Source organism: Neopelma chrysocephalum, unplaced genomic scaffold, assembly GCF_003984885.1.
Source record: "Neopelma chrysocephalum unplaced genomic scaffold, ASM398488v2 Primary Assembly neopelma1_69, whole genome shotgun sequence".
Lineage (NCBI taxonomy): Eukaryota > Metazoa > Chordata > Aves > Passeriformes > Pipridae > Neopelma > Neopelma chrysocephalum.
The window spans coordinates 6384980-6399366 of record NW_020897729.1 but is presented as its reverse complement, the minus strand read 5'-3'; the positions used below and the strand labels follow the sequence as shown (position 1 = coordinate 6399366).

The window sequence follows — 14387 nt, the reverse complement described above, 5'->3', positions numbered from 1 at the left end:
GCAGGGGGACACACCTGCAAGGAATTTTTGTGTCTCTGTGATCCTCGGTTTCCCAACTTTTTCTAATAGGTAAAAACCTACTGGATGCCATAAGGTGATTGTAAAAAAATTATTTATTATTCTTTTAAAATATATTACATTTCTCTATAATCCAGTTTCTCAAGAGAGCAGTCTTCTTTGAGGGAGTCTTAAAATGAATGTCTCTAAGAAATGATCCTTTCATTCAAGGAATGTCTTATAAAATGCAGGTTATGAGCACCAAGATGATATTTCTTACTCTTTACTAGGCCTTTCAATCCTGCACTATTTGCATCCTTTATCTAACCAATTTCTTACCTTCAGGGTTATCATTTTCTCTCTGCATGGAGAATTGCAAACCTTGTCCATTTAAAAGATCTTTTGCTTTTGTCTGTTATGGTGGTTCTTCCTTTCATCCTGGCTTAGGGATACATAAGGGGAGGTGTTTTAAAACTCTTAAGACTGAATAGGATGTTGAAGGTAGGAAATAATGTAAGACTGTCTCTTCAAAAATAAATTCCTATTTGTGAAATGTAAAAGCTTGCACTGAGCATTTGTCAGTTCTCATTGTTCAGCAGTGGGCACGTGGTACAGTTGTATAATGTAAATTTAGCAGGATAATTTTTTATTTTTTCTAAAAAAGAAACTTTGCACTGACTTTTCTCAGTGTGAACAGATTCCAAAGTTTTCAAGGTTTTGTTGCTCCTAGACTTTGTATGTCACAGCAGTTTCTAGTGTCTTGAATGTGGCTTAATTGGCTCCCAGATGTGAGAACAAAATGGACCCTTTTTTCAGTTATCTGTAGAAAACATGGACATATGCAATTACATCGTTGGAGTGTATTGATTGGGAACCCTATAGACTGTCTCTTTTTCTATATCGGGGTTTTCTTTTTACAATCAGCAAGAATTTTGTATGGAAGTTGTCAGGAATCCGGTGGGGATGTGTATTTTCTATTCACTGAGAGGTCCAAAACCCAGCATGACATTGTCTTTGCAGTAAATTGTATTTTCCCCGAATTCTCTGCATTACAGACTGGGGAGTCAGATCAAAACCTGGTGCTCACAGCAGCAATGCCTGTGTGATATATTGTCCTCTATTGATAATTTTTTTTAGCATGGCACCTAAATAAGGACAACCCCTTACAAAAGATTGCAAAATAAAAAGAAGGGGGTTTGGTATTACTGAATTAGTTCATTGGTCTATGTGGGTTCTCTGGATTTGTGTATTTTTTTTCTTTAAGCTTCTATTGTCGATCCCCTCAATTTAATTGCTAATGTGAAATTTAGCTCTGGGGACATTTTTAAACAGGTGCCATTAGCAAGAATGTCACTCCAGAAGTGTTACCTGATATTGCTGTCTTTTCTTGGTGTCATTAGTAAAGGAGTCTTAATGGGGCAAACACACTTGTAACTCAAGATCACCTTCACCCAATCAGCTACTACTAAAATACTTCTTACATGTGCAAACCTTCTTCCCTTGATGAAAATTCATGGTAACAGAAGAGAGGTGAGTGGTTATATATAAAATATATGCCATCAGGCACAAATATGTTTTATGAACTTGTGTCACGTGAGGCCTTGGGAAATCTTATACACATGAGCACTTTCACAAATTATGTTTATCTTGTACGTGCACAGCAGTAAACTACAATTTTCTAGTCTTCAGGGTATCTGCAAGTGGGTCTGTTCTTGCTGATTCAGTCTGAGCTAAGAAATATATCAGTAAGGCTCTAGACTGTGCAAGGTCACTTCAGATGGATAGAGTTGTATGAAATTTCTTGTTGAGACATGAAAGCAGATAAAATTCGGGTGGTTTTACTCTTCAGTACGATGTGAATTTCGTACTAGTTCAGGAAAGGTAAGTGAAACGACTAGTTGGAGTGTCACAGAAGTGATTAAAATGTTCTTCCAGGTTCTGCTGTTACAGTAAGGGAAGGAAACCATAGTTTCAGAAAGAGGAAAGTAAGCCCAATTACCTCTGAGGAAAACTGGCAATTTTCTTTTTACCTCTTTCCCCGCAGAAAAGATGTTAGAGTCGTGTTCTGTAGAATGGAACAGTCAAAATAAGAAAAGAGAGTTAAATATTTAGGTCAGTTATATGAGGCTTAATTACAGCATTATATATTAGATGCTTTCCAGCATTAGCAGCAACATCCTCCATGCTCCCTCTCCCCTCTGCAGCTCAGGAACCTGCAAAACACAGTATCACATCACTTTCAATTGCATTATAACTTCTAGTTATGGATATGGTGCAATTCCTTCACTTAAAAGAGTTTTTGTTCACTTTTCATCTTCACATTTCATCTCACAGAGGGGTGATCACAATGTGACAATGTCTGGGGTGCACTTGGTAAGTTTTCCCAAGTATCAAAAGTATTTTTGAGGTTTTTCAGGTTAGTTGCAAGCTCTGGCATTTTGAGCAACGACAGCAGAAGGAAAACCACGCAGCTCTGAGTAATTTGCCATTTCCCAATAACCTTCCAAATAGAACTGAGTGGGTTTTGCATGGCTTTCACAATTGCTTTGAAGAGCATTCAGATGTACCTCTCATGTTGAAACAGCCTTGTGCTTAGGTTTCCCACACACCAGCCAGTAGTGTGTCCTAAGCAGTCTTCTGCAGGGCATTCCCAGACTCATATGTGAGAATTTAGTGGTTGAACCACTCCTATTTCTTCAATGCAGCTGCCAAACCAGTTGTTTTAGCTATTGACTTTCCCTTTTAATCTTTGCTGTCTTGGTTACTCACGTGTACTAAAGAATGAATGTTAATAACTCGGATGATGACAGAAGTACCGAACACAAACTTGTTTAAACTGGGAATGTAATTTGAAATTTTTAAGAGGAATCTTCAAGTGGGAGCCAAGTTCTTCACCAACAGTGTTGTGGGTTCTGTTAGCTTTTCAATACCTATTTGAAAGTAGGACTTCTATATTTTCTTCTCAATCCTGTGTCAGAGAAAAGCTCCTCTGAATTAATATAAACTTGCTACAAATAGGGAAACAGGACCTTGACGGACCATGAAATATGTGGCATCTCCCTTGGGAAAATGGTATAGAGGGGTGTAGTCAATGCCTGGTCCAGGAGGATCTGCTGAGGAAGTACTACATGTTTCTCCATGTGTCATAGCCCACAAAAAATTCCTCATAGAAATGTGAGAGCTACAGTAGAAGACCAACCACCACAACAGTATTTCACATTGTAATGCCAGAAGAACAAGAGCAAAAGAAATAAAAGCCATGGCCATTTGTGTATTTGCCATAGAAGCCCATGGATGAATAATATTCCAGCAGTCCTAGGAATGGGTTTTCATGGACAAACCAGAAACATGAGTGGTCTTTGCCACTCTTGGGACACATATTTCATCCCTATGGCATTGACCACATTAATATAGTTTGAAGTATAATTCCTAATGAACAATCCCTTAGGCTCCCTGCAGCTGTGGGAAAGTTTCTCATTATGTTCTGCAGGGCTTAATTTTCCATGCAGGGCTGTTCATGTTTTTAGTTCAAGTTAAAAAAAAATAAAAGCCTTACTGATGAGAGATGTTGGAGGAAAAAAGACTGCTGGTGAAAATACACTGAGCAAGGAATCAATCCTTGTTTAGGAGAGAAGACAGTGAAGTTTCAGTGTGTCTTAGATGGCAAAGGAAACTGCCATTCGTTTGAATGTTATTGAAGGGCTTTCTTTTTCTCTTAGCCCATATCACTGTGTTGCTGCTAGGGGGGCACACTGTCTTCTTTGTAAATCAGTGTAGTAGGTGTGGTTCTTTGTAGATGCCTTGTGTTGTGGTGGGAGAAGCTTTTTTTAGTTTGAGGATGGTAAAGGATAACCTTACCATTATTTTCTTATTTTCAGCTACTTTTCTCCAACCATATTTGTGAGTTGACTTTGGCTCAGACCTTGCAACTGTCTTCAGTGATTGTTGGGTAGAACTGCCAATGCAGGAAACCAAATCTAAGAGTATTAGGACTGAAAATATTTGATACTTTCTTTGTGGGTTTGATAAGACTCTCCTTATAGTCTCTTGTAAGTGGTATAATTAACTTGGCATCATGATCAGCTTCCTGTAATATTCTTTAAAAATCTGTCAAATAACAGACTTTGGAGCAATAATCACAGAAGTAATGGAGGAACACATAATAACAGTAATTCCTATAGTATTTTTGTGGCTATGATTTTTTTTTTAGTTTTTTAATAAATCTTTGATGTGTTAGGACACTGTTTTGCAAAGCTTAGGTATTAAATGGAGAACTTGTCCTTTGAAAATTAGTATTGGTGAATAATAAGCGTAGTAATAAAAAAAGAGATATAGTACAAGCTCTGGATACAGTGAGAAGAAGAAGAAGAAGGCCAAGGCACTCAGGTCTTTAAGATCTGTTTCTGCTGTATTGAAATAAGCATGAGACAAAGTTTTAGTGGAATTGAAAAATAATAAATCTTAAATAAATACATAGTGGCAGCATAATCAATGCAAATCCACATAAATAGGTAGTCATGCTGAATTGGAATGTAGTAATACTGAATGGACTGCTCAAGATTTCATTAACTAAAAAGACTGAAGAACCTGTTTAGTAAGAAAAATATCCTTTATCCTATACCAGTTGCTTTAGGTTGTTAATTTGGGAAGCTGATCGTTTTGGACCATTAATCATAATAAGTAGAGGCAGATTTAGTGAGCTTTAGTGCAGTTCTCAACTAGATTAATAGTTGTGTAATCCAGTGTTTATTAATATAAATGAAATAAATTAGAAGCATGACATTATAAAGAGGAGGAAGAAATTTCAGGAACTTTCCTGGATCATCTCAAAACTCCATTAATTTACATCAACAGGTTGTTCTTCAGTAGTTTGCTTTGGTTTGTTTCAATCTTTTCTTCCTCCCGTGCTAATAAAGGTGCCGTTCACCAGGGAGAGGAACATGTGCAATGATCTCTAACCATGTTTACAGTTCCTTAATATCCATAGATTTTGGGGTTTGGGTGGAGGAGGGAGTAGAGAACTTCGCAGCCATGGGAAGTTGTGCATTTTTATTTAATACATATTCTTATCAGGAAGATCATGTTCTCCATTCCCCTGGAGGCTCCGAGCCAGGATTGCCAACACATGCGGGATTTCATGCGTCAGGAGACTCCCACCCCAGAGCGGTGGCAGCAGTTTGTCTGTGAGCTTTCCATGCAGGAGCCTTAGACAAGAAGTCCTGTGCACAGTGATGTCTCCTGGCTGCTTCCCACAGGTAGGGGAGAGGGAATATCCCTTCTGCTGAAGAGGTGGCTGCTGCATCTGCCTCTGTCTGGCTTTGCTTCAGAGAGGACGTGGTGCGTGATGGAGTGGAGAGGTGAGAGGTTTTCCCCAACTCTGAGTTTTTCATTCCCTTCCCGAGGCCAGATGCTTTCAGGAGTCTGTGTTTTCCCACTCTGGGGTTCGCAGGGCAGATTAATGCTCTCTTGTAACAAAATGTCCCACTTGAGCTGACCCCTCCCTGGAGTTCGGGCATGTGGTCAGAAGGTCTATGTGTGCTTCTCTGACTGGGAAATGCAGATTTCCAGGGTTTGTGTTAAACTTGTGTGCACCTTCTTTTTGAGCTGTGTGTGTAGTTGAGGGGAAAACTTCAGGTTTCTTTAGGATTAGCATGAGTTTCTCATTATAAACTTAATGTTTCAGCATTTCAGAAATGAAAGGCTCTCCTGCTGGCCTGCTTGAGGCTTGTCGATTCCAATTCCAACATCTCTCTTTCAAAATCATTTCTTAAAAATTAGGAAGAAAATTACAGGAGTTTCACAAGGTTAAAAGACTCCTGATAGCTGAAAACATCTATAAATTAAAAATGTCCATGTGCATTTAGCAGCTGGAGGAAATCTGCATGTGTGTGCATGTCTTTTCTTATGTCTCCACCAAAACCCACTAACCAAACTGATCCACTGGTGCCCAAGAGCCGTCAGCAATTTCTTTCTGGGAGATTTTTTTCCTTTTAGAAGTAACTCCCCTTCCCCCCTGAAATGGGAGGCTTGTTTTTAACAGGGTAGTTCTTGACCTCCTTTCACCTTTTTGTTTTGGATACACAGGCTTAGCTTTGAATTGAAAATCACATTACAAATCTAAATATTAATAGAAAACTTCTGAGCTTGCTACGAGGAAGGCACCAATTGCTTTATTCCTCTGTTTTGAATGGCAGCTTCTTCTAATGCAAAACACCAGGCAGCAGTTGTAAAGAAGATAATTTCCTATCCAATCCAGGCTCCTGGTTACAAATCACCTGACAAAAATATCACGAAGAAGTAGTTGTGCGACATGTGCTCGGCTGTCACTCCGGTTATTCCACAGCAGCTTTCCAGCAAGCAAGTTGGGAAATAAGACCTGCTTTCCAGTGGAAGCTCCTTAGGGTAGGTGGTTTCAGTTTTGCCTCCCTTGATTTGAGTAAGACAAGCCTGTTTGCAGTTGGGAATTCTTTTGGAGCGTGCCTTCACATGCAACGTCTCATACCTTTTTGGATCACCTTAAAAGAAATCTATACCTGTAGTTGACCTACTTAATCTATGCAATTATTCCACTGTGCTTGGGTGTATGCACATTATGTTCTCGTCTCTGTATTTTTTTTTCCTAGTTTGGCAGTCATTTTATTCCTTGTTAAAAAAAAAATTTGATTGGTAATGGGAGCTCGAGTTTGGTATTCCTATTGTTAAAATTACTGGCCAGAAGAATGGAGGCAGGAATCAGGCGAGCGCTTTGCAAAATCACAGCCCATTCACTGCTTTCTCAGAAATCCTGCTGGATTCATTTAGATGTGTTTAACAGTGATGGGTAAGGCAACTGGAGTCCTGCTGAAAGCAAGTGGAACAGCAGGGATTGTTGGTTGCAGTTAAAAATGTACCTGTTTCTAACCAGAGCTTGATGCTGCAACATCTCTAAATCTGTGGATCTGCTAAGAGACTTCAAGAGCTGATGGGTATCTTGTGCCTAATTGTTATCTTTTGGGTGATGCCAAATTTACTGGAGTTCCTGCCTCCCTGGCTGTAAAGCTACAATATTCTTTAAAACTCCAGAGTCTGCAACCTACATAGATTAAGTGTTTCTGGGTGAAATTGCGTCTGAGTGGGACGTATGTAGAGACGATTCAACCCTGTAACAACCTGTATGCTCTGTGATCCAGGGGATCTTAATAACCAGCTAAAACTGAAGGATATAAGTAGTTTTCCTGAAAACACTGAGTCATCTGGTATTTCTGGCTTAGTAGTGGCACTCTTAACATACTGCATGACCTGTTCCTTAATCAATATAATTGAAAATCAGCAAATCTCTTTAACTGCCTTACACTTGTTTTTGGTTAAAATTTACTCTTCTCAGTTGTGTTTAAATACTTAGTAATATGGGAAAGAATGACATGTTACTTGCCTTTTGTTATTAAGGATGTACAGGTTACTAGGCATCTTTATGGAACATCAAAACCAGATTATAGATAAAATTAAAATTAAATATAGGAGTTTTAAACCTAGATGTAGTAACTTTTTGGCAATATTAACATATACACAGGGAGGACCAATAACTACTAACTTCTTAGTTACACAGCATCTGTTCTGTTTAGTGATTTGGTTATGGTACTTTCGACCCTCATGTTTTGCTCTACATTTTTCCTGTAAATGTTGCTTTTGATAAATTCTTTCCTGCGTTTTCCAGAGTATTGCCTTGCCCCTTGGCTATCATAGGGAAACAGCTGTGATTTAAGACATCAGCTTTGCTATTAACATCAAGTGGCTGCATAACAGCTATGAATCATCTTTATGAATGTGTTCTGACTAAATCATAGGACTCATTAGGTGTGGATGGATGGATATCTGAGAAAGTGATATGGGTAATAGGCTGTCTTCTAAGATAATGAAAAAGTTTTCACCTTCACTTTTCTTTATATGCTTGCCTTGGAAATGGTGGCTCCGGCGCAAAACTTGCAAACATGCAGCTGGAAATGAGTCTATCACTGTAAATCCAGTCACACTCAAAGGGCTGATTCATATGGTTGAATGGTCATTATTCACAATTGGGACTTCTGTAGCAGAGTATTTTATCAGACAAGAACAAATTAAGTTTGGTTGTTTTTTTTTTTCAAGTTGGAAGTTCTCTGGCACCTGATGGCCAAGAAAGAATCATCCCTGGTGTTCTCGGAGGAAGGCGGGGAGATTTGGGGTAATGAATAGCACAGGAACGTGCAGAAAACAAATTTCCTGAATTTCTGTTTTGCCAAAACAGCCATTTAAATACCAAGCATTCTTTCTGCACGTGGTCTCTGTGGGAGAGTATTTAATCTTTTCTTTATAATTTATTTATTTCAAAGAAATTATTTTATTCTTCAACAGAAGAAGCAAAGACAGAAGAAAATTGCCTCTTGGCCAAGTCATATCTCTTAACCCAGCAAATACAATTCACCCCCTGAACGAGTTAGATTAGTCTGCTCTTCTTGATAATGTTTTGCTATAATCAGATTTTTCATAATTGCTCTCTAAATACTAATTTTTTTGGATCAAGCTTTCAATTTATTTGCTGCAAAGAATGGTTATTTAACAACAAAAACCAACAAAAAATAACCTGAACATTAAATGCCCTAAGACACGAACTCATTAGAAGCACATACTGAGATTGATTGGGCTGATAGTGATGGTGATGATGATAATAATAATAATAATTGCATTACAGCAGTACCTTAGGATCCTAGCTGAAAATGAGGTTCTCATTCTTGTAGGTGCAAAACTAAGATCCTCTCCAGCTCTGAGAAGCTTCAAAACGAGAAATAAAGTAAGAAGCAATGACAGCTTGAATACAAATCTTCCCTTCCTTTTTTTTTCTTTAATTAAAAAAAAATTAAAATAAAAAAAATTAGGAGACCTGTTTGGATCCTAACCAGATATAGAATCATTTAAGTTGGAAAAGACCTCGATGATCATTGAGTCCAGCCATTAACCCAGCACTGCCAAGTTCTGTTCTTCAGCACCTTCAAAAGAAGCAAAACATCTGTCAGAGCATTCATATGAAACACTGCCATGCAGGAGTATGGCAAGTCCTGCCCTCTGATTTGTGCTAAGCAGTTAATAAAGAAATGAAATAATGAATGGTGCAGGTTCCAACTGAACTGATGCACACAGTGGTTGTAATAAGCAGGAGCAGATATGCCTGTTTGAAGGATGAATTGAGGTTTGTACCGAGCTATTGCTTTTACAGTCAAGCAGATGTCAGTGGGTTGCTTTACAGGATATTATGATATATGAAACCAGGGGCTTTTGAGTAGTAAAAATTACTCCTGTCAATTCGTCTTTGTGTATGGCACTTTGATATATCATTCACAGCTTAATTATATTGTCATAGTTGAGAGATTAAAATAAAAGTCAGGTTGACTCTTGCTTAAAACTCTCTCTGAAATAATGCTCGTAGGTGAAGGGGGAAGAAATCCATAAGATCTATATAAAATTCCATTGTAATGTATTGTGCCATCAATAACAGGTTCCTTCCATCCAGTTTCACACAGTGCACTTAGGGAGATATTCATCAGCTATCACTCACTGCACAGCAGCATCTAACACCAGACATATCCAGAAAAAAGCGAGAGAGTGGGAATTGTCCTTTGTACAACCCTTGGGAGTGGCTGGGGCATGGGTTGTGCCAAAACCCATTGGAATTGGGGCAGTGGAACAAAGACAAAATCCATTGGTGCAGGTTTATGGGTCTGACTGTAAGAAGTGTCTGATAACCCCATCTGGGAAGGTCTGGCTGTCACATCCACAGACAGGGACACAGGTACCTGTCTCCAGAGGAAACTGTTGGCTGCTGGGAACTGGAGTCCCTTCAGCTGCCCTGGGGAATGGGAGGGGAGAAAGACTTGGTTTGGATCTCGAGCTGGACTCGGTTGGTTACCAAGGAGACGTTTGTGATTTTTGGGTTTGGCTTTTGACTGGCAAGTTACACATGGCAAAACAACCTCTGTAATCAAAATAAAGTGCAGTATGTCATTTAGGCATGCAGGTTTTGAGGCTTAATTGTTATCAACTACATTGATAAAAGCAAAACGAATTGAAAGCCAAAGCAGAATTTTCTGTGTTCTCAGAGTCTGAGTTACTCTTTGTGCTTGGGTATTTTACCTGCATCTAATAAGTTGCTCTTCTGTGAACCTGTTGGTTGAAATGAATTGCATGTGGGTACCTAATAGAGGTCTACATGGTATCCAAAAAAATCTGTGTAGTTAAATTAGGTTGAAATTTTTCATGATGCTGTGTTTGGCATATTGCTCCTGTACCCTGTGTTTCTGGATGATGCTGTACTGCATAGACAAATTAAATGTAATATTAATGATTACTGCCAGGTGCTGCATTAAAAAAAAAAGTAATTTTAATACTAGACAAGTAAATGTAAATTAAGATTAAGTTGTTAATACAGTTCATGGTATTATTTGTGGCACATGTTTTATATACATTAATTCAAATGATGGGTTGAGGCACGCACTTAATTTATTTAACAACTTCCTGCTGTAGCTGTGATTTTGCCCATGGGTGGCTTTCAGAGTGACAGCTTGGAAGGCAGAGAAAGGTTGTTTATCTTTTAACTTCAGGATGAGAAGGTAAAGGTGTGGACAGGTAGAGGTGCTGGTGACGATGCCAAGAGGTGTATGCTTGATAAAAATGGCTATTCAGGATTGTTTCCATTGAAAATGGTCACTTTCAAACACTGTGGAACTCTTTCTGTGGATGCAAAGGTAGAGCTGCTCCACAGTCACCTGCCTGGGGATGTGGCACATGTTGACAGAACACTTTATATGTATGTAAGCAAGTAGATAATTGGAACATCAGTAAAAAGTTCAGACATAAAATCTTCTTTACTTATTTTACCATTAAAGATTAGACTGGCTGTCATAAATTATTAATCTGAGCCTTTTAACTGTACCAATTTGGTGCTTCTGCCTTTCTCTTCAGTAATTTAATGAAATTGTACTTGTTTCCTTCACATGTTAAAGAGCCTGTAATAAAACAACAGAAAGAAAACCTTATGTGATTCCCTGGATACCTGGATGTAATGAAATGGATTGGAATCTAATGTTTTAAGATATTTGCTTTGCTAAAACCAATTCCTTCCATGCAAAGTACTTGTATAATTTAAGTAAACAGGTTTTTAACCAATTTTACATATTTGGAAAAACACCCATTTAATATGCTCTAATTTTGTAAGAATGCTGCAACAAACTGGTAGATTGCCACAAATTGCTTGTAGAGTGCGTGGTGAGAAAATTGTTGGAAAGCTTCTGATCAAATTCAGAAAACAAACCTTCAGCATTCAAAAATCAAAATTTCAGCATTCTAGGGAAAGTGAAGATTTTCTTTTTTTCCCATGCTAAGAGCCCAGTTTGAATGAAGTTAGATCTGTGATCTGATACTCAATGTATAATTTGAGGCCCTTGCTCTGGGTAGAAATCTTGTTATTTAGCAGTAACCTGCTGCCCCTGAGGCACAGTGTCAGTTTATGTACAATGTATTTAGTGGTGTGTTTTGGGTGCACTAAATAAAATTCGGGTTTTTTTCTATTAAAGACTTGTTGAGAACAGCGATCTTTCTGAAGAGCATTTCACATCTGTTCTTATCTTACTGTTTAGTTGTCTAGTGCTATGTCTGTGTGCCAAGATTCCTTTTTCTATCCCATAATAAATTTCTGTAGGATGCTGCTGAATGCTGTCGTTAATGTGGAATTGCCTGGCTTGACTTGGTGATACTAATGCCTTTTGGGTGAGCTTTGTCCATCTGACTGAGACATAATAAAAGCAGTAAATATTTCTTTTTTAGTGTGTGGGTAATTTGCTTTTTAAAAAAGGAAGAGGGTGGAGTCCAATGCTATGTAGTGATGGTTGGCATAGCAATATTGTTGTTCCCTTATAAAAGCATTCACTGGGCAGGAGACCAGAAGCGAGAGTTTAGCTATTATTAATCTCTGGAATATTTAGTCTTCTGTTTTTGGCATGATTTGCTAATAGTGTTTCGCCTGAGTAACCAATGTCTTCTGAAGGAAAAAAATAAACAGATTTGTTTTTCTGTAGCAGCTTGTTGTGATTTTTCACTTCCTTTCTCTGCATGTATTTATTACATTTTGCATGTAATGTATAAATATTGATATCTTAGAGAATAATTTTTACAAATAACTTTTTCTAATGAACTCGAAGTTATCTGTGTCCATTTTCTGGCCAAATGATATCCTGCTGTTTAGCAAACATTCTCACATTTTCCTTTTGTATTATAACTGAACATCGCAGATATGCAATTTAAAAAATATCTTTTTTCCAAGCAGTTATGGATATTGTATTCTTAGATCAACGCAGGGAACCTGAAAATTTCCAAGATGATGAGAATACCAGCGTGGCCCCTGCAGGTATCACTGAGTTAATGCTCCAGACCTATGATGTGTCAGAAAGGCCCACAGAGAGCTGATCTGCAAGATGGGGGGTGTGTCTGTCTCTTCAAGGTACTGATTTCAGTACTTGGTCCTTTGTTTTTCCCTTGTGTATCCAAGTGGATGCTAATTCTGCCTGCCCTCGTGAAGCATAACTTGTGTCCCACGCTGGAAAGCTTTGCCAGTCCTTGTGTGCTTGCTGGGGAGGGGAGAATCCACACATGTGGATCTCCTTGACACATGTCTCAGCTGTTCCTAGGAGTGAACAGCAGAAGGCTTGAAGGATTTGGGTAGGTGGGGCATTTTATGAGTCACAGGTGAAGGAATTTTGGGGCTAATTCATCCTGGAAGAAGTGATCTAATCTGCCTCTGTATTTCTCCCCTACCACACTGACTTCTGCAGGTTTGTGTAGTCCTGTGTGTGAGAATAATTTTAAATGTCTCCATATATGTAAGTTACTAATGAAATAATTCTCTAAAATGTTTCCATTCCTATACTGTGTTGAAGATTTTTAGTAGTTGCTGGGGTTTTAATTTTGTTCTTTAGTTGTACTTTGTAGATGTTCATGTTGAGTTACTTATTAGAAGTCTTACTGATTTTCTTAGAGTTACTGCTACTTCTAAATTTTAGTGTTAATCTTTTTGAGAGTAGGAGCCCCTTGCTCTGCAGCTCCATATTTTTTTATTCAGGTAACTGTAAGATAAATGCCTAAATTAGTGAGTTTATATGGAATGTGAGTAATGTATTTGGTTATTTTGATGATGACTGAAGTATTTCTCCTACTATACATGATTTCAGCAGAAAAGTTTAGGACTGGACTAAACTATAGTTTCTGTGGAAATACTGCCCATTCTTGACTTGCTGGTGGGGAATCTGGACTCATTCCTGAGTTTGCCCCAAAAGTTTTCTTTTAGCAAATAGTCTCTCCTAATTTGTTTGTTCTAGAGAAAATCGGACTAATAATTTTGTCTTGGATCAAACCTGATATTTAGCAATATTTTCAGATATTGAAAAGAAAAATAGACTTTTGTTGTCTGCATACACTTTTAAATTACTGTGCTTGTAAATTACTGTGGAATTGCTACAGTGAATTACTGCACTGTAAAATACTGCTTCTCAGTGGCTCGGGAAGATTTTTTATGTACATGCCTCACTTAAAGGATACTGTAACATTAATCAAATTTATGTGAAAGGTATTATTAGATTTTGTGTACTCTGTACTGAATACTAGTGTATCCTTAGCAATGATTACTCATAAATCCCACAATTATTCAAAGAATAGCCTCGTGATTGGAGTAGCATTGACTGTGTTATCCTGTGTTATTACAACAGTATGAAAGCATTTTCATAATAACAAGGGATTTAATTGGTACAAAGACTTATTTGCAGAATGCTAAACACATTGGTAAGCAAGGCATTTGAATTGTGCATTACAGGCACCCAGAGTATTATCAGCTAATTAGGTACTGGAAGGGCATATGTAGTGTTAGCAAAGGCTGTTTGACTTCTGAACACAGTTGTTTTTCAGTATTAAAATGGCTGGAACAATGATTATAAGTTTTATGTGACTTTAAGTATGGTTTATTACCTTCTGTGAACAGTTTCTAAAACATACTTTTAAGCAGTTTTCAGGGAACAGTGCACGATTAAGTTTTGCAATGAAGGTACTGATCTATGGCTAGAAAATTATGTGGAAGTGTTTACATCCGTAATAGTATGGCATAAATATTTAATTTGTTTCTAGGAAAAGCTGTTTGTTTATCAGCAGATGTATTTTGTCAGGTGTTGGGAAGTATGACTGTAGGTTGATTGGTCCAGGTAAAGGAGGAGAGGCATTAATGGGAGTCAGATACCCTGGGGAGTTCTTCATTATTAACCTGTCAGTTTTAAATTCCATCTGTAACATACTAATCAAATGCTTGTGACAGTTTAAGCTTTATTGTCACCCTTAAACCTCTA

At 38.0% G+C, this 14387-nt stretch overlaps 1 protein-coding gene across 9 annotated transcripts in view; it reads left to right on the top strand.

The window, feature by feature from the left end:
* Positions 1 to 14387, top strand: part of NAALADL2 (N-acetylated alpha-linked acidic dipeptidase like 2) — a 457652-nt gene that overhangs the window by 162275 nt on the left and 280990 nt on the right. The window contains exon 1 of one of the 9 annotated variants that reach the window (XM_027685651.1): positions 6338 to 6399. The exons of the other annotated variants lie outside the window; for them this stretch is intronic. The gene's annotated coding sequence lies outside the window, so the exon portion shown is untranslated. Of the gene's footprint in view, positions 1 to 6337; positions 6400 to 14387 lie in introns of those variants that run through there. 9 annotated transcript variants of the gene reach the window in all.